Source organism: Stegodyphus dumicola, chromosome X2 (genome assembly GCF_044657685.1).
Source record: "Stegodyphus dumicola isolate Sdum_Otavi_A_Nest chromosome X2, ASM4465768v1".
NCBI lineage: Eukaryota > Metazoa > Arthropoda > Arachnida > Araneae > Eresidae > Stegodyphus > Stegodyphus dumicola.
The window spans coordinates 107,886,105-107,906,622 of record NC_140781.1 but is presented as its reverse complement, the minus strand read 5'-3'; the positions used below and the strand labels follow the sequence as shown (position 1 = coordinate 107,906,622).

At 33.4% G+C, this 20,518-nt stretch overlaps 1 protein-coding gene across 1 annotated transcript in view; it reads left to right on the top strand.

Moving 5' to 3' along the window:
- Positions 1-20,518, top strand: part of mAChR-A (muscarinic Acetylcholine Receptor, A-type) — a 443,302-nt gene that overhangs the window by 201,251 nt on the left and 221,533 nt on the right. The window contains exon 4 of the mRNA XM_085809061.1: positions 15,299-15,398. The gene's annotated coding sequence lies outside the window, so the exon portion shown is untranslated. The remainder of the gene's footprint in view (positions 1-15,298; positions 15,399-20,518) is intronic.

Sequence of the window (20,518 nt, the reverse complement as noted above, 5' to 3'; positions counted from 1 at the left end):
CCGGGAATTACGTGATTAAGTGGGAATGGTATTTAACAGAGGGCAAATTGTAATGACCCGAAGACTCAGAACGAACATCTCCGAAACTGCACGACTGATAGGTTGTTCACGATCAGCCGTTGTTAGTATTTACACAAAGTGCAAAAATAACGGTGAAACCAGCAATAGATGCCAAGGTGTTGGACGTTCTACCCTCATCAAAGAAAGAGGACGTTGGAGAATGTCCCGCTTGGTACGGCAAAATCGGAGCCCGACAGTGGCTGAGCTAACAGGCCAGTCAATGGAGGTCTAAGTACAAGTGTTTCGGAACACACAGTTCAGTGGGCACTGTTTTAATATGCGCCTGCGTAGCAGACGTCCCACTTGTGTGCCTCTGTTGACCGAGCTCCATTGTCAACTACGCCTACAGTGGGCCGGGGAACATCGAAACTGGACCATCGGAAAGTAGAAGACAGCCTGGTCGAATGAATCAGGATTTCTCATTCATTACGTCGATGATTGTGTCAGGGTATGCCGTCTTCCAGGCAAACAGCTGCTTTCCCTGTACAACAGGACATACACAGGCTGATGCTGGCGGTATTATGCTTTGGGGGACGTTCTCGTGGGCCCCTCCGGGACCCTTAATTGTGGTAGAACAGCCCATGAAAGCTGCAGACTATCTCAACAAAACTGTGGATCAATTGCGCCTTACATTGCGTCTGTCTTCTCAACTGAAAATAGAATCATCCAGAAGGACAACACCCCATGTCACTAGGCTGAAATTGTGTCAGAGTCGTTCAAAGAGCATAAGGATGAATTCGAATTAATGTCCTGCCCACCTAATATGACGGATCTTAACTCGACAGATGGAGCGGCAACTCAGAGCTCAAACACCACCATGTCGGAATATCTCGATTTTGTGTGGCCGCTGCTTAGACATTTGATAAAATTCTCCAGTCATCTACCAAGAACTTATGGCATCCATGCCAAAGAGAGTTTCAGCTGCTTTGCAGGCCAAAGGTCGCGAAACATATTAGTGAGTAGGTGGTCATAACGTTTTGGCTCTTCTGTGTATATAAACAAGAACCTGAAAATTTCAAAATTAAAATGATTAAAGTCACGCAGTATGCTGCAAAATGAATTAAATAATCAACCGATAATAATTAAATAAAAAATCGTGGTTAATTAGCTATTAGAAAAAACACAAATCAAAACTGAAACGAAAAGAAAATATTTAAGGAATTTTTCCAAAATATCTCTACCAAACATTCATCTTCAAACGCTATAGTTCACTCTTGGCTGTAGTACGAGTTATAGCCTTTAGCCTAAAGTGACTGTGGAGTTAACAAACACACATGAATTGTAAAATATTAACTTAGCTTCCTTTTTTCACTACTTGTGATTTAAAATTAAAGTAATATAGACAAAATCTAAGTCTCCTTGATTTTCAACTACTGGCTGGAACGTATAGAAATTTAACTGGCTACGGTACCAGCGAACCTTCTCAAAGCCACAAATAGGCCTCCACTCAGACCACATACTCTAAATTAAAAACACAGTTACCATCCTGGCCTAACATTCGGCAATATTCGTAATAAAATAGCGACTTCTGATAAAAAGTAAGATCGGTGGGTGAAAAACCAGCCTAACGTCTCTACTACAAGTCATGCAATTACAATTCTTTCTCTAAGCTTAGCCGTTTGCCATAATATCTGCATAAACCTCTGGACTGAGTGAGTGATGAAACGGACCATAAACAAAAAGTGGAGAATAATCTTCTAAGCGTTAATATAACTCAAAATAAAATATTGTAATTGTATAAGATATAAAATACAGCAGTGGAAGGTACCTTAAAGTATCATTTTTAAATTATTAATATAATTCCCTCGAGAGGTTATTACCGTTGCCTTACTCTGAAGTTAAATGTAAAAGATGATCTATTTAAGCTTAGCCGCTTGCCATAAAATCTGCGTAAACCTCTGTACTGAGCAAGTGATGAAACGGACCTTAAAGAAAACGTGGAAAATAATCCTTTAAAGATTGATGTAACTCAAAATACAATATTGTAATTGTACAAGGTATAAAATGCAGCACTGAAAGGTACCTTAAAGTATCATTTTTAAGGTATTAATATAATTCCCTCAAGAGGTAATTACCGTCGCCTTACTCTGAAGTTAAATGTAAAAGATGATCTATTTAATAGTAGAAACTTTAAATGAGTATAATGTAAACAGTAAATATACTGCAAAAGAAGAAGATATATACAATAGAAAGAAATTAAGGATTTCTTTTTCTAAGTGATGCATTATACATCTACTTCCTTCTTCAAAAGAAACATCTTTGCACAGGCTTTAGTCATTTTAATTTTGTCTGACGCCTATAAAAAAATCTGATGTAATTGTGCCCTTTTCTATTTAAGCTTCGTTATATAAGCAAGTTTTGATCTCAGCTTTCTTATTTTGCTCTAAAAGCAGTGAAAAACATGAACAAATTTCGCAATTACTATTTCAATTTATTTCAAACGCCTCTTAGTCAAAGGATATATAAGAATATTTTAGTTTACCTGGAATTTATCTAAACCTATCTGTGGCTGAGTGAGTGAGACAGCTATGTGGTAATTCGATCCGGATCTGACTTCCTAAGAACGGGCTGGCTGAGTGGGGTTTCTTCATTTTACCTACAGGTAAAGTGAATAAAAGCTACTTTAAATTGTCAAGTGCTTTACGAAAATATTCCTCGTAGAGCAGACATCCCTCACTTACTTTTCCTCAATCAGTTAAACATAAAATTTAACCAATGAATAATTTCTTTGATTCAAAAATCACTTCAGATGGTATCTGCTGTGCAGCCAAAATAGAAGCATTTGTCAAAAATGAAAACAAAAGTGTGCAAACATGAACATCTCGCAGATACTACGGGATTATGTAAATAATATAAATGGGAAAGTTGCAACTGTAAACCGACTATTTTATGTGTCTCTAAGTAGCGAACTGAGAGCGCGTTCATTGGAAATCAATAGCACAACCCGTAATGCCATCTTCGCAAAAGAGGTATGAAATAGCTGCTTCAGAAAGGTTGGCAAATGCCGTTATTCATTTTCATCAGACTTGTCGCCAGTCTGAAATAGCGTGCAGGAATTACTCATTGGTGCGGTTTGTTTCAATCAACCGCTGTAAGCACGTCGTCCGTTTTGATAAGTATTCGAGAAACTAATTTATTCATTTTAGTTTGAAGCCATTTGTTATGATTATTAATGAACTCTAGGCAAAAATTTCTCTTCATTTAAATTCCTGGCAACGAATTTCGAGTATATAATGAATAAAGACAGAATTTTCAAATATATGGCCGAGCAAAATTTGAAGAATTTTAGATTTAGGTATTTGTGTAATATGTCATATCCGATGTCTGAGTTTTAGGAAATGCTTCAGCTAGTTTATATATCTACATTAATGTACTTAAGTGGGATGAATTTGAAAATGGTCGTATGCATTAAATAACGGTTAAGGATTCATTTCAATGCTTTGGTATGACGCATAAAATTATTCATCCGAAAAGGCGAATAATTTTACGTTTCCTGCCTGTTTGTGAATCAACTCTAATAAATATCAGAGTAAACTTTGCATGCATATAAATGAAGTCGAAGCTTTGGATGCGGAATTTATGCACATGACGTAATTGCTTCAATCAAAGCTTTAGTCTGGTACCTTTTTAGAAAAATTTGTGTAAGTTCTTGTATGTGATGATCCATAACAAAATTAGCTTTTTCTAGTAATCTACTTTTTTAATCCCTTACTGCTATCTTTTCCTTATATAATTTTTTAAATGTTTTTTATATTTTATTTATTAGAGAAAGAAGTCTGCTGAATATAAAAACTGAATTAATTAACTATGTTACTTTAAATTTAAATTTTACACTTCAACGTAACGCCTAATTTAGACTACGCATTTGTCAAGCAAATTATTGTCGGCTTCATGCAAAAGAGAACCAACACTAGTTTGAAATACGTATCTCAAATCCCTAGAAAACGAAACTTTAATGCTTGATCTATAAAATTATTAATTTGCTATCTATGTTATGAAATGAAAACATAATTACAGACTTCAAAATATTGCAAATTATGTTTTGTACAAAACTAATATCTCAGTCATCGATGCTTTCAATGAACTTGACGGAAAATTCTCCCTCAGCGAGCTTCAAAAATGTTCACATCAAACAAATATTTTTGTGCAAACAACTGGTGTAGAAAATTCAAATCTTGAATTCTATCACCTTAGTTATTTAGAGCAATAAACTGCAAACGAAAAGCATTTCAATTAATTTTCAAAGGCATGAATAAATATCTGACGGAATATGATTCCAGACACAATTCTTAAAGCTGCGATCACATATTTTGCAGCTCTTTTAGTTCATCACAGTTAAAAGCTTAACCTTTGTCAAACTTATTTGGCAAAAATGAGAAACAAAAATTAAAGAAATAATTTATATTCAGATCATAATACGTAATTCGATTGAGGCTTTCAGCAACAAAGGTCTGTATAGAAAATCGCATAGGTATAGACGCTTAATTTGCACCAATAAGAGAATTTACTATATAAACAGATTCCTCAAAATTTCTTCCACTAGAAAAATTAAGTGAAACAAATTAGACATTTAAACAGAACAAAACCAAAATGTCGAGTATTTCAGAACAAAGTGTCAAATGTTTTAAACAAGAGCTAAATTAGCCTTTATGAATACATATCGCCCTACGGAAGCGATGAGTTCTTCAGAAAACCTAAAATTCTTTAATCTTAAAAATTAAGTCAAATTTTCTATTTAACATCTCTATTAATTCTACTATCTAAAGTATCTAGTATCCGGACTTAAATATGAAATGTGTCAAAGTATATTTTACTAATTGAACAAAGATTCTCTTTTGCAGTAAGTACTTCTAACTTCTCAGAAATAATAATATATGTTTATAAAAGGTAATGTATCATTTGTTTAAAATAAATTTAATTTGATTGCACGTTAAATATGATATGTATATAATGAAATACAAACTTAGAAAGGAAACGGATAATACGAAATTAATACGGTCCTTACGAAGGGCTATTATTCCGAAGTATTCCTTAGTAACGTTTTCACACTATGTAAGATACCAATTTAATATAAGCAAATCAACAACTGCTGATTATCCCTTCCGCTGAAATCCTTTCCTTCTCCCTGGCCTGACTTACATACGGTGTATCATTTTTATCGTACTGACTTACGTACAGTACATCGTACAGTATATCGCCAGTTTTAACTAATCTGTCATTTATTCAAAAAGTAATCTTATATTTCTCTGTATTTCGCGTTATATGATTAAGCCAGAATGAAAGGACTGGTTTAGATTCGTATAAATCAACTAATTAAACGAAAATGTTAAACTCGTAATAACATTACAAGTTTACCATTATTATGGTACTTTGCACCTTTCGTTCATTTATGTTAGACCAGTGAAACAGCTTATGTTTGAAAAGTTTTATCTGTCGATCAACAATGAGTGAGTGATAACAGATATACCTGAACTCAGATAAAATTCGCGAAATGATTAAATAGAAAAGTTATTTTGCAACGATCGGGTTAGATGATGTTGGAAAAAAAATAAGTAAATATATTACTGCACTAGATAAAGTAAGGATGGTGCATAGTTTTGTTGTTTTGGCCTTCGAAAATTCATCCTATGTCTTTATTCCAGAACAATGCAAAGTTGTAAATGACAGTTTTCTCACTCGTTTTGCCATCAATGACTAGTTATGGATGCAATGTTGTGACCGTTAAGCGATAGCAGTAAACAATCGATGGCATAACACCATTTATCATGTCTGTGAATGTGCTCAAATAGCAGTCGTACATGAGCAATGTTTTAGTACCTCCAGCTGAAGAAAAAACATGTATCATTCCGAAACTTTCTTGCTAAAAATATAAATTTTGAGAAATACGTAGAAAACGATAATAAAAATGTGATTAATACATACGAAATGTCATCCTAAGTTAAAAGTGATCTATGTGTGGTGGGATCTTTATGTATCATGTTTTGTATCACTTATGTGGTATCAAAAGTAAGAGCTTTTACGTTATCTATGAGTATATATTTAATATATAAATGGTCTTAAGGAGGCTTTTGTTCACCGCGTTTTATACCGCGGGTATAACTGCTGATACAATGGTCAAATTTTGGCAGCTGGAGCTTAAATCTATAAAGAAGTTTAAAATATATATGTGTTTTTTTATAACTGGCTGCAACAAAATGTTAGAAACGCTGCTGGCAATCAATGCGTTACTAAAATGTGTCGTTACATAGCGAACATGAACAGCATTTATACACTTCACTTATACAAGGTGCATTTCAATTTATAAAATTATCCTTAATTATAAATTCTAATTCTATTCTTATAAAGCAAATAGACTTATAAGCTTCACTGTTAGTCTTTAATCTGTTTTATTATTATTATACTGAATAACCAGTTATTTCATGATTTAAATTTTTACTGTCACTTCTCTTTCCCTTCCCTACAAGAATGCAAATGAGTTATAGAATATATAAGATAAGAATTCCAGATTGTAAGACAGAGCATGTATCTGACTCCCGAGGCCACGTTACTAGATTTAGCTAGCTCAGATAAGATTGTATTATTCGCCTTTCCATTATTGCTGCTGACCATTTAAATTGCTACGAGGATGAGGCGTTTGAACCAACTCTGCGTTAAATCCCTTGTGTAGCCTTTGGTACTAGTTTTTAATATTGAATTTTACTGTTACTTTAAGTTGCATAGCCACAAGTGGTTGGCTGATTTGTTAGCACAAGTGATGCATTTATGTTTCAGTTCTAATTTAATAAAAAGGTTTGTTTTAAAACCTTCTTGAGACTGGAAAAAAGGGCAGTTTTTTTTCAGACGAAGCCACTCCATGTCTGTTAGGAGTTTGGACTTAGTTTATGCAAGCAAAGAACATCTAACTGTACACATTAAATAAACACTTCAAAGGTATCAAGAAAAAAATATCATGCATGCAATTTGATTTACGAAACAAAATTTTAGCATTAAAGTGTCTATAAAAATTGGTAAAGTGTCAAAACTTAAATAATTTCCCTTGTTTAAAGCTTTCCATTTTTCTTCTTCAGCATTCAATAAAAGAATAGTTGTTGTATTTTATTATGGCAAAGCACACTAGGGCTATCTGCCTAAGGGGAGGGATGCCTTCAAGGAGGACTTTCTGAGGGAAACTGGCTCGTATACACGTTACACATGGGGAAAACCACGAAAACACCCATGCAGCCAGCCCGTTCGCGGGATTCGAACGTCGAACCGAACTACCAGTGTTCAGCGACTCTACCGCTCGGCCCCTGGTGGGCCCAATAAAAGAATAGAGATGTATGCTAAAAATACAGTCCTCATTGCCCGCGTTTTGCGAAGAGTATGCATAAATTTAATACCATTAAAATTAATATTTGAAGCATTTAGTATCATGTTGCCTTAAAAGGAGGAAATTCTAAACAGAGGATATAACGGAAAATGCAACGTTTCTCACAAGCATTACTTATTTAATCATGAAGGGTAACTTCGAAACATGAAACAAAACGAAAGAAGGCGATATTGGACTTTTGCACAGGAGGTGGAACTCCATACGCATTACAATTCCTGTAGGTGTGTATCTCTAAGCTTTTCTTCAAAGTCAGTGAATAACATGGAGCGGCAGGTTACTAAATTCTATTCTAAAATTAATCAATTCTTTCAGGAGATAGGTAGCATGATATTTTTCCCTCGGTTAATCAAAGAGCCCTTAGCGTCAAAAAATGAGCAAGAAATGTGAACTAATATCTTTGTATGATTAGACCGTAGGCTAACAAAAACTGGCCAGAAAATCCACCAGGAATCTCCAAGATAAACAGGCAGTCATCTAGTGAGCAAACAGGAAAATAAAAAAATAATAAAAAAAAAACCAGAAAAGCTCGTCATCTATGAGCCATCCTTCTGCAGCCCTCTCTAAAGAGATGGAGAAGAGAAAACTAGAATGTCACCTCCAAAAACCACAAAGAAGAAGAAAAATTACTCCTAGAATGCTTAAAAGGCAAAATGAAAGGAGAGATCAGTTCATAGATGCGGATAAAAGGTTTCTGATCTCAATTAGGATCAAAAGGTAGGGATTTAAAGCCCACAATGAAAAACACAGTAAGAAATAAAAGCGCTGATTTTAATTATAATTGCTCTCAATTGGACCACATCTCAGGATCGAATTTCTACCATTTCAGTTATGTCTTGTATTAAATTCTCTCAGGCCTGTTCAAAATTTAAAAGAACAACTTTACAACATAGAAAGAGGATATTTAGTTTATAAGAAATTTCTTCCATCCTTTCCGCATAGTTCGTAATTAGAAGTATACTCGACACATATTGCAGTGGTCCAGGGTTCGAGCCCTGGCGAGGGTACTGCTCATTCTTCTTGTCTCCTGCTTCAAAATGACCTAAAAATTCTATAAGGGATACCCGAGCTCGAAAGGTGGTGGACGATAATTCGTCACTACGAGGATTTAGCAATTAAGTTCCCTCATCCCTGTCGCCCTTTAAAAGGGAGAATATGCAAGCTATTTTCTCTCTCCTTTCCGCATGTTTTCGTAGTGTAACTAGAGGCACGCTCAACGCGTGTTCCAGAGGTCCAGGATTCGATTCTCGGCAACGGCACTGCACGTTTTTCACGTCTCCTGCTTCAAAATAACCTAATGACGCTACAGATTTATGTAAAAGTTTGTAGAAAACGCACTTTGAGATAGACGAAGTTAAAGAACGACATAAAGAAAGAGAAAAGAGTTCTTTGTATGTGTCATATACGCTAACCTTGCTTTTAAATTAATTTTATGAAAAATGCATTTAAACATGCTATAAAGTAAGTGCATTTAAAATGTTCTGCACATTATATTTTTATTTCAGAAAATAATTTTATTCCTTAGAAATTACGTTTAAATGTTCCTGTAAAGTAAAATAACGGGTGTTGTTAAATGGACAAAAGAAAGAATTTTTCAATATTGTTCTACAATACCTTGTGTACATTTTCAGACGTGTATTGGAGAGTTCGATAAAATGACATCTGTTTGGCATCTGGTTGAAACGTGTTCTAGTTTTAATTACTTTCGTATCATCAGCTACCATTTTATTTGTAATTGATAGAATATCATTATTTTTTATTATTCCTTATAAAAAACTTGCAGCACTTTCTGTAGATTTACATATATCACATATGAATACATTGTAACAAACATAAAATTATACTAGAAGGCATTTAAAAAAAAACTAATACTCATTTTTAATACTTTACCATAAAAGTTGTTTTTACGTTTCTTAAAATCTTCATTTTATCTTAACTACTTAAATTTAGTAGTACTTTTTGTTTGAGATATTTCGAATTATGATGCAGATATTTCATTTACTACTATAAGCAATGTGCTATTCGAAATATATGTAGAAAATAATACATTTTTGTATGATACATTTTTCATGTACATGTGTAGAGGCTTTAGGGGTTTTTGATGTTGGATAAGTGAAAATGAGCCAGGACACAAACCTGCACCTCTAGAATACGCACTACAGTTACACCACGAAGGCATGCAGAAAAGACGGAGAAACTACCTTATATACTCCCCCTCTTAAAGGGCAACTGGGGGGTTAGAGAACCCAATCGCCAAATCCTGGTGGTGAATATCATCATCCACCACCTTTTGGTTTTTAGTTTGGGAACCACTGTAGAGTCATTAGAAGTTTTTGGAGGCAGGATAAATGAAAATGCACAATGCCTTCGCCAGGACTCCAACCTGGACCTCTCGAATACGCACTCTGTTACCGTTACACTACGAAGACATATATAAAGGAGAGAGAAAATACCTTATACATGTTTTCATATATATATATACACTCTTCTATATTTTCTATTGTTTTATTTCATTGCATTATTTATCACCTTAAACGTTTTTCTTTAACATTATCTGAAATTTATCAGCAACTTCCAAAAATCAATAAATGCTTTTGCTACAAAATATTCTTTATTGTCACAGCATCAACAAACTACGGATAAAAGCAGAATCTAAACCTCTCAAAGTAAATGCATTAGTATAATGTGACACTGCTAAAACTGAAACCTTCTAGTCGTTTTAGATTTTGGAAAGTGTTTTCTTCTGTGTATGTACTGCTTTGAGCTCAAAAATAAAACTCATTTAATATTAGAATATAATAGGGTGAGCTTCCGTACTTTAGAATAAAAATGCAATTTTGAAATTAAACAAAGTTGCAGCACATGCAGTAATTTCAGTTAATAATTAAGGTGTATGTTAAATTTAAGGCTGCATACATATAGTTTAGAAACAGGTGAGACAAAGTCTGACACCAGGTTTTAGTAGATTATTTCTCTCTTCCGTGAACCCTCAAGTTGAGAACTTTTCGTTTCATTTACTACTTTCAAAATGATTTCGCTGCAAAGCTTGAATGTTCTAGAAAGCAATTTGATTTGAAACACTCAAATGCTTTATAAACGAATAAATCATTCGGTCAGATTAGTCTACTTTAACATAAAAGAACTGCACATATATTGCACGAAGTAGCGTTTTAAAAATTATGGAAACAGTGCTGTTATGCTCTGTTTTGTTATTTGAAAACATATTTAAATACAGACTTCAAATCAAAATCTTTTCTCAATCAAAATACTTCATGTAAAATTGTTCGGCATATTTCAAAAAGCGCTGTTTTGGAAGGCCCATTGCATAATCTTCTTTGAGAAGCTTTCTTACCATCTTCTGGTAGAAACCTTGTCCAATAAATGTGCTATCCTCCAGCATTAAGAATGAATCACTATTTGGGGGATCTCAATGGCGTACCCAAATAAAACTCAGTTCTTCTCTATGAAAATATTACAGAAAGTGACCGTGTTTTTTAAAACCGCCTCGATCGTTACAGCGATTAGAGACACTGTAACGATCCGGAGAATCCGGATGAATTCCGGAGAATGCATGGATAGAATGGTGTCTGCTTGATATGGGGCACTTAAAATACTGGATACTCAAAAGACCCTATGGTTTGGTGGTATAAGAAAAGGGGCGAGAGACACAGAAAATTCCTCAGGATTTCTCCGTTAAACTGGGGCAGAACTGTGCAGGCACAGGTTGAAGAAAAGTCAGCACCTTTGCATTCCTACAGGTATATATTATGCATCGCCGGACCTTGCTAACTGCTAAGCTTCCGCCCCAATTTTGAAGGACAACACCTGGGGAGGAGGGTCCAAGGGCCTCCCACCTAGTGCGATGGGACTATACATGTACGACCGACGGTGAAATTCTGTTATTCCGCTCATTTTCCTGTGTTTTTCACGGCGATCAAGCCAAACCTTTAGATTGTTGAAGTTTGGTGCGAGTTTCCATTACTTTCAGTAAAAAATAATATTTCTGTATTATCTCTCACCCACGTAAAAGAAAATTTCCTCGTGAATCACTAGAAACAAAATGTGAATAAATGCGGTATTTTTTTTCAGTATATAAGTGTTAATTGTGCCGTTCATTATTCCTTCCTAAGGGTGATATGAAGTTACAAGTGTTACTATCTACGACTGCTTTCGAGGTCAAACAGTATCAAAAAGTATATCAAGTAGTACAGTACTACGAACAGACAAGCAGTATGCATTAAGAAGCTGGATGTTCTGCATTACTCCATCTTCGCGAGAAAGCTTAACACAGTTCACTTTATCTACCTAATTATCTGATTAAAATAGGCATATAGCGTCCCCGCTCTCCTACATTTTCATATTAACCTTTTTCCAAATAGGAATACTCCAAATTTGAGAGTGATACAAGTATTTAATAAAGGAATAATTTATTTGTCAAGTTAAGATTAAATTTATTTCTGCAAGTAATTATATTTTCGTATTTCGATTTCAACGATGACACAGTCGCTGATAATTGTGTGAGAAAATTCTGTATCATTTATTAATCGGAAATCCTATGATTAAGTCAACTTATCGAATTAAATACTATTTTTGGAACTTGAACATTATCCTGTTGTAAATCCCTAGACAATAGGCGAAATTGCATCTAATGTTTCCGTGATAGGTACAGTAAATACGGCCTAATCCCTTGTCACGACGCGACAAGAACCCTTGAGAATTATATAATCCTTACGCGAACTGAAAGGGATTTGTTCCCAGATACTCTTCTCCAACGCAGATGCTTAGAAAATAAACTCCGATCTCGTAGAATCTGAAACAAATCTGTTCTCTGATTTCCTTCTACTTGAAGTGAGATAAATTCTGCTTCTCAAATCTTCGATATTAGTTGCAAATCTTTTCTTTTTAGCAAATTCAGTAAGATGTTAGCGGTTTTAAATAATTTCAAAGAATCGTATACTCTAATTTGAGTTCTCTAATTCTTCAATCAATTCTGTTTCATGTGTCCCATTATGACCCTACACCTTGAACTACGGATTAAGTTGGTATATATCATTCGACTAAGACTGATAGGATATTAAGAAGTTTCCATAATAACCTTGCTAAAAGTTCATTGATGCCTTATTCATAATGTTATTTCTGTTTTTAATCTGATAAAGAGAATGAAGAATTGTGAAATATGCTTGCAGAACTCATTTGAATACATTAATTATTTTCATAGGTATTAGGTTCTTTTGAGTAAAGTGATTAATTATATAACCTTATTTACGTAGGTCAACATACGTAGATTTGTAACTTCGTTTAGATATCAAGTCTGTGAAACAGCTTCTAAATTATTAAACATGTAACTTTTTTAAACAGCTAATTTTGCAAAACTGCAAACTGACATGCGCGTGATCATTAAACAGCAAAAATATTAATTAATAAATTTTAATGCTTATTTATTTTTGCTCCGTATTTGGATGCTGGTTGCAACAAGTTAACTTACGACAAGTAAAATTTAAGCACCTCATTACTAAACCTTAATACAAATGAGAGCACCCTTCAACTGTGGGCACTATAATAATATAGAGAGGTGAGTAACAGCGATGACCTGGTGTGATATTATTAACTAATCTAAATTTTGTGTTGTGTAGTATAAATTTAGAATAATTGGTAAATTAATTTTGAATAATTGTTAAGTGATACATAATAACGTTAATTAAGTTAAAATTAAATCAATTGACTACACAATATATGTTTGTTTACTGAATAGAAAAAGGGTGTGAAGCAAAACTGGATGAAGAATCAGACATAGTATTGGCATCAGCACTTAGTTAAGTTCTATTTCAAAATAACATTTTTGCTTAAAAGCTGAGAGGTTTCAAAGTCCAAGTGTAAAGTATTGTCTATGAGAAACTGAATAACTAAACGTGCCCCATACTGAGAAAAAAGTGGGGTATCAGTAATTAAAAATTCTGTGACTAAACTTTGTTTTTGAAATTCTACAACTAAATTAATTTTTTGTGTTTATGAGTAATTTCTGTGCAGCTATGCCTTTTAAATATATGTTGCAATTATTCAAAGAAATTTTGTTAACTAAACATTTAATGTACCTTCAAATTTAATTCAATAATGTTGACAATTGAACCTGAGTTTAATAAAAATTTTAGTTTTTCTCCAAAATAGAATTTTCTATAAGCATAGACTCCTCCTTGTGGAAACTACAAAAACAGATGGTACCTCCAAAAGGGCTTCAAGGGACGAACTGGAATCTAATTTCTCCCCACCCTTAGCTAGTTTAAATTAAAGTTAGTAGCTTGGGGATTAAAAGTACTAGTAGTCGCGTTTGAGTTAACCTGAGTGTTTGAGACAGCTGGTGTTGTGGTGTGAGAACTGCGTCGAGCCGTTTGATTAACTCTCTGTCTCTGCTGACCTGCTCTTATCCGTTGGTTAGGTATAATATTAGCATAGCAGGCTCTGCTAGCATGTCCAAATCTATTACAACGATAACAACGAGGGTGTAACGATCTCATTTCAGGATTCTGTGACAACAGGGATTTCACCTGAATTTCTAATGATTCCATCATCTTAGTAAGCTAAGCTATGTTCTCCTGCTGCAACTTAATAGCTGTAGCGAGCTCTGTGGTAGATGCTGTAGTCTGTTCAATACATTTTTCGGGTAATGCCTTCAAAGTGTGAACTGACCTAACCTCTGCAGCTTGGGAATCATTACTAGCGTTACAATCATTACTCCCATATATCTGCTTCTATAATTTAATGAAAATCTCACACATCTAAACAGTGAAAACTTTCCTTACGTAAAGTATGGTACAAGTGTATTTTTATGCAGGGTTATTTTGACTCCATTTTTCACTTCAATTGTATTAAATTTATTTATGTATTAAATTTAATTTCATGAAAGTCTCCTGCATTTACCGTTATCTTAAAACTTTTGTTTCGCTAAACCTGTAAATTCCAAAAATAAATCTTTTTTTATCAAACATTTGCTTTATGAATAATGTCTTATGTGAGAAAGTATAAAAAATATTCAGCGGTTTCAGATAGTCGAAATTATAAGCGCTCTTGCTACTGTCTAAAATAAGGTAAACTATTTTATACTTGCAACATAAGTGGTTTTCTTTATTGCTTTGTTTATAATCTACTTAAGTTCACTTTCCTGCACTTTCTCTTTTTACAATGACCCCTTGTTTATCCCCCCATTTCATTAGACTAAGCAGCGATTGGACGATTGGATTGAAATATTGAAGTAATGAAAAATTAAATTTTGTTTAGTTACAAACTAACGCAATTAATCAGAGAAAAGGATAAGTACGGGTATTTAAAAGGAAAAAAAATTAGCTGATCTTCGTATTAACCTTTCTGACTAAGCACTTAATCATTATGTAATATCAAGTTATAATCATAGTTCTGTTCTATAAAACATAAAAGGGTATATTTTCTCATATCTTAGAGCATTTTATGATGAAATATCCTCTGTTACCTTAAAAATATTTTCTTTCACCTTTTTTCACCTCAAGATATCTGTAATCATTTAAAAGTTATAACCTTTCTTTAGTACTTCGAAATAAGATTGAAATCTTGATCTTAGGAGCATAAATCTCATTGCTCTAAAACTAATAAAGAGAAAAGTTGTCTCTGGATCACTGAATTACCGACTCAGCTTACCGGCTCTTTGGAGTTACGAATCAAGCGAATTTCGATTGCTCTTTAGCTTTCCACCGCAGAGAAATCTATGACACAAGTTTAGATTTTTTTCCGCTTACGATTTATTTTTTAATGCCGGGATAAAAATGCAGTGGTCCCCTACGAGTAAGTTCTGTCAGCTCTTTATTTATTGGCTAATTGTAATTATTTTTTTATTTTGTTTTGCAGGTTCCTGCTTCCGCTAAAATTGAGCTTGATTTTCAAGGAACGTTGCAGAAGAAGATTGCATTGAAATCGAAAGGTCATTCTAGAGAGTTATTCTAGCGCAGTATGTATCACTTATTTCTTCATATAGTAAATTTTCTTCACTTACTTTTTCATTCAGTGAGCGTATTTTATTTGTTTCCTCGTATGGTAAATACATCTAACACGGTGCTTACATACAGAAACTGATTAAATTGTCTTTCCGTAAAACAGGGAGAAATCTTTCCGAAAGTGAAGCTTTATATTGTTTACTTGCAACTTAGTGATTAGTTCTCAAAGCAAATGCACTGACGGAAAAGGGTGTCTTTTTATTTCAGTTTTTGTCACTACATTTTGCTACGTAATTCAAAAAAAAGCATTTTCTCCCCAAATGATTGTAATTAGTGAGCGCACGAATGAGTATCTAAAGGCAACGCCACATTCGACGTTATACCTACAAGCAAAGATGGACTATGCATGTCGTTGTGTCGTAGTCCAAATCATAGGCAAGACCTAACCGTTAGTGATTATAGCGCCTTTGGAGAAAACAGTCATTTTTTAAATCTCTTTATCTGAAAACCCTCTGGACAGCCTGGATTTAGTATAAGAAGAAGTAAGGGTCCCTCAGGTTCTAAAATCTAATTATTCTTCATTTAATTTTGGATGCAGTTTAAACATGATAGCTCTTATCTACTTTCCTTCAACAAAACAATTCCGTCTTATTTAAAAAGAAAGTATTTAAAATATTATAGCGAAAAAAACTAGAAAATGCAGACAACGTTATATATATGTATTTATATCTATATATATAAGCAGCCAAGATTTTAGATCTTTTTTTCATAATATTTAGAAAATAACAAAGAATTGATTTTCTTTTCAGGAATTATCACGAAGCAATTCCAAACATTAAATTCGCTATTTTCAAAAATTTTCAGTCTTAAAACTCGAACTAAACATTTCATTTTCTTTAAATAACATCTATGGAATTTATTTGATGGTGTAGTATATTTCTGTATGTAGCGACATTAATTATTTTTTGGAAGCAGGCAAGATGAAAAATTAGCAACCGCCTTCGCCGGGAATCGAACCAAGGACCTCTGGAATACCGGCCCAGTGTGCAGAACCACTACACCACGAATGCACGCTAGGAAGGTGGGAGAAGTACCTTATATTTATTCAAAACATACTTCATTCTGTTCCCTTTACGAATTCTTTCTTTCTCTCTGACTCTCTCAGAAGTAGCTACATTTAGCTACATTGAATCCTCGAGTAACTTGTGACAGGTAAAATTTAAATCCAGGTTAAATGCAAATTTAAACGACCATACATGAAAAAAATTCAAAAGAAATTTGCAATGATTTGTATTCTACCCGCCTAAAATTTAAATATTCAGTTACAGTAATATTGGATCCTAACTCTTGAATCATTGGATAATCCAGTCTTTAGAACTAGACATTTAAACATAGATCAGTATTTCACACTAAACGGAAGTTAAAACAGCGTTTAATGTAATTGTAGACTGAAAGGATAAATTTAAATACAGCAAACGTACAAAGAAATAATAGGGCATATATTTATTGGCCTACAATATTTTTAATGGTTGTTTCAATTTCTGGGATTTGATATAGTTTTCATATGGTAGAAATGCATGTTATTATGAAATGTAAAATTGTAGAAGAAAGAGCAAGTTCAGATGGCCACAGATTTATGTAAAATCCTTCAGATCTCAAGGGCGACTGACATAGTCCTCCCTTCATCAGAAATGGAAAATATTTTACTTCTGAAGAAGATATTTTTCTTTCGGCCCTGCAAAAGAAGGACCTAAGTCAATCGTCCTGAAAATCGGTAAAGTTTTATTATAAAATTTACACTGATCTAAAGTTTTTGGCTACCTTTAATATCCAGCACTTTCCATTACAGACCTACTCATGTTGAAATGAAGCACATAGGAGCCATTTCCTGTAAAACTACCTCCACTATGGTATTCGCAAGTTCGTCAGATAAACCTTATGTGATTTGTGCCATAATTAACTAAAAAGCTTTTAAAAGGAAAAGAGATAATTAAAGATGTATTTTAAATTTTTATCAACTATGGTGTTACAATTTTACTCTTTGAACCAGACAACAGATGCTGGAGTATTATTAAATATCTGCCAAAATATGTGGCACGCTTTAATTTTTACTGTTATTTAAATATAATTCTTAGTAAAAAATACTTTACTTGAAATGAAACTATCTCAACAAATATACAGATGACACAGTTTAAAATCTGATCTGTATTAAATAACCAATGTTAATTCCCTCCTCTTAAAGTCAGTCCTGGCGTAATATCCAAACCTACATGTAGAAGTTTATTTTAACACAAAACATTTTTCCTTTTCACTGTCCGTCGTTTAAAATTAAATCCGTTTATACTTGAAATTTTGGCAAGGAAACTTTCTGCACTTACCAAGTACTTATTTATATCTCAAAATTTCACTGAATATCCTTTACCGTTCAATACAAATAAGCAATAATTTAGAAAATGGAGCTTTTATCCTATTTCTGAACAAATTTCACGGTTTCAAACACATTTTCATATAGATGTTTACAGAAATAATAATTAGAATAATACCAATTATTGTATTTGGAATTTTCCAAGTTGCTAATAATTCTTAACTTTCGTTCGAGGGATTGTGAGCATTTAATGACCATATCAATGCCTCATAATTAGTATAATAAATTTACATGTATGTTATATGAGAGTTGGCATAAAATAACAACATTTATCATTGAAAATATCTGACGATACAGAGACATATAATAACTTCAATAGTTAGATAGACAACATAGTAACTTCAAAATTTCTAGCTTAAAGCATACAGGCATACATCAGTTGCATGACAGTCAGTAAAATGTGTGTATTTATACAATTAATGATTCAAATTTTACCAGATTATTATAAGCAAGAAGGAAAACGTAAATATAAAGCATTGCTTCAAATACTGTTATAACGTCTCGTCTGCTTTCTGTTATAAACTAAGCTCGACATTAGAAGACTGTTTAGAGAATAATTCCTAAGTACCTACATGAGGAAGAGTGTCAGAGGAAGGGTGTAAAGAACCTTTTATTAACTCAAATAAATTTCACATATGGCACCAACTCGTGCTTACAAAAACCAACAATTTGGCTTAACTCAAAAGGTAAAGAATAACTTAAAACTGAATGAAGTTAAGGTAACCTAACGGCTTCACAGTTTAAATATCGCACAAGCTGGCTGTGACTCGTAAAGTCGGCGTAAAGAAGCCTAATGTCAAGAAACCTCGACACCACAGAAATATAATCCCTAGAAATTCGAAGATAGCAACGTGGGCTTCACACAGACAGAACACGCTCTGATTTTACCTTCCAAATCTTCCCTTAAATACAAACTTACATCTACTTCATTTGAATACAAATGCGTTACACCATTTGCATTCTGGTAAGAAATGTGAGTTAGAAGCAAGAGCGATAATAAAGTCGCTTAAATATTTATTTTATAAATGTTAATTAAATTAAAGAAATCTGCACACTTGTCATTTATTAAAGCAATTAAATTTGCAGTATATAGCACACGTAATTAGGAGCGTAAATTTAGTCCAGTTCAGGATGCTTCCGAGGAAGCTATCACATAACGCCAAATCTGTGCATGTGATTGAAAATGAATCTGTGATTGCTTTCACCTGTTGAATCTTTGCACGATTTATTCATTTTCAGCTGGGCCTTGTCCATTGTGGCATGGACGGTTACAGCCGAAACCATCGCTGCAAAAACGCCGCGAAGAAAATAACGGCACGGACGGGTATGACAAAACAGATTACTTAACATAGGGAGAACCGTTGTTTTCGAAAACTAAAAATATTTTGACATTCATTCTCTTAAATTTAAAACAAATACAGATTTTTAAGAACTATTCGGTCTTTATCAAGAATCAAGCTTCGAGAAAGTTTTCTATACACCATGTTTCCTATTCCAAATTCACAAACTGGTTGTTGCCACATTTCGCCATGACTGTCTTAGTTCTCATTTGTTTCTTATAGACTGAAAAACTTTCCTGGTTGTTGTCTTGTAAATCTGAACAAACAACAAACATTGCTATAATCAGCTTTTGCTCTGCACTCAGTTGTTTTAAATATAAATGTAGAAAAATATTGAGAAACTGGAAAACAAACATATTTGTCAATCACCTGGCATTTGAAAATAAGGTAAAATAATATAAGATGATTTCACATCATTATAAATTCTCATTTTTCGAAAGTGCTTTTATAAGAACAAAAGTGATTAGACTTTAAAGCACCCCCTTCCCGAAATAACTAATTGATATACTGAAAGAATTTGATAAAAAATTGTTAATTTTCTAAATAAGTATGTTATTTAGAAAAATTAAATGCATTTAAAGTAAAATTATTTAAAACCATTTTCTTTTAAGTTAAACATTAAGCGATAAATTATTTTCTGTGCATATCAGATAAATGTTGTATACAGAAGGGCATATTGTCAAAAGAAAAAAAACATCGTTTTATATTCCAGTCACTATGCGATGTTTTCCGTAGCAGAATATTTTCGTATCACTTTTCCATCCTTTTTTCCAAACCTTTTAAATATCGCATTTCACGGAGTTTCTTTGACAGATGAAAAATGATATCAGCACCAACATTCAAGATCGTTGCAGCCTGATTAAATTCCTCTTTACCACTGAGAAAATTAAACGTCACTGGCTCAGAAATTCAACCCCAAATTAATCAGTTCTCATTTCTTATGTTAAGTATTCCTTTGTGTGACAGCATTGAAATCCATAAGATTTAGCTTGTAGCGTAACTTTTGTTTTGTTTGATCTTGTTAAAGGGTTTTAATTAATTTCTTAGCTTTAACAACGTATTCAATTTTCTCTACTTTCGACTAATAAGAGATACGAGAGATTTCCAGAACAGTACAGTCCTTAAAAAATCCAAGTAAGATTTATGTTGCTTGATGAAAATTTCGAAAGCAGTTGAGAAAATATGGAGCATACAAGCTTTACGTTTTGAATAACATTACATGTATTTCTCCAATCTGAGAATAAAATCTGAATTTATACATAGAGAAATTAAACAAACCTCCCTTCGCTTCCGATTTTAAAAACAGGGAATGTTGAACCCTTATGTTGTTAAGCAAGAAAAATTTAAAATATCAACAAAGATATTTTTA